The sequence below is a fragment of the Solanum pennellii genome, chromosome 3 (assembly GCF_001406875.1).
Source record: "Solanum pennellii chromosome 3, SPENNV200".
NCBI classification, from domain to species: Eukaryota; Viridiplantae; Streptophyta; class Magnoliopsida; order Solanales; family Solanaceae; genus Solanum; species Solanum pennellii.
The window spans coordinates 4,086,596-4,087,903 of record NC_028639.1 but is presented as its reverse complement, the minus strand read 5'-3'; positions in this window follow the sequence as shown (position 1 = coordinate 4,087,903).

Sequence of the window (1,308 nt, the reverse complement as noted above, 5' to 3'; positions counted from 1 at the left end):
TGGCGGTGTGGCCTATCCTGTTACATAGTTGACAACGAGTAACGCCGTTTGGATTTGAGTTAGACTGCCATTGTGCTGGAGTATTTGGCCGTGAGCTCAAACGCCATTGTTGAGAATTGGTTGTATGCCTGCGATTGTTGCGATTATTGGTGTTGTGTTTGGTGGGAGTGGCAACTGCAGCAGTGATAGGAGTTAGGACTAGACAGCTTCTTAGTATCCTCGTGGCGAAGGAAGAGTTCATAGTCTAGTAGTTTTTCAAACAATTCCTCGTAGGAGATAGTCGTATCACGCGCACGAATGGCAGCAGATATCTCTCGAAACTCAGGCCCCAGACCACTTAGTATTTTGACTATGAGTTCAGGATTGGACACAGGAGCACCAGCAGTGGCTAACTCAGCCGAAAGGATCGAATATTGTGAAGATATTCAGTGATGGAGCGAGAGTCCTTAGTGACACGGGAAAGCTGATCAGGTAAACTGAACACCCGAGTTTGAGACTTGTTCGCGTAAGTGGTATGCAAAGCATACCAAGCTGATTTAGCCGAGTCAGCGGTAGCAACAGTAGAAGTAATGGTGGGTTGGACAGAAGCCATAAGGGCATTTTGGATGAGTTTATCTTGGTGGAACCAAGGTAAGAAGGCAGGATTAGGAGATATGTTCGTACCGAGGACAATCGTGCGATTGGGGGCTGGAGTGGTCCCATCGAGATGGCCAAAGAGGTTGTTGCCATACATAAGCATGGAGAATTGGGCTTTCAGGTGGCGAAGCTGGGTAGCAGGATTGAACTGAATGATTATGTTACTGCCCATTGTGTTATCAGCATTGACAACTGTTGGATTATTGCCATTGTTGTTCCCATTGGAATTGGTCATTGTTGATCTGCGTGAGCGAAGGAAGAAAGGAAAAAAAATTGGATCGTTCTCATTAGAGCGTGAAGAGCCCTGATACCATATAAAGACTAGCTATAAGTAGAAAGACGATGATTTATTAATGACGACAGAAAGTTGCTTAAATAGAATTACAATGGAAAGACTCCTAAACGAAGTGAAGTAATAAAACCTAACTAGACAATAACTGTTGAAACTTAATCCTAAATAAACAGGGATAGGGACTGCTCGAACTTAGTACGACTACATAACTAAATTGACTCGTGATGTTCCAATTCCCCCCCCCCCTCTATTAGTAGATCTTACTCTGTGTTAAAACATGACAAGAAATAGAGAGAGAAGTCACACTTTCTTCCTCATCTGCTCCTTCTGGTGCGGAAGAAGTCTTACTCAAAGAGTCTAATTTAAGGCAACGAAGCATG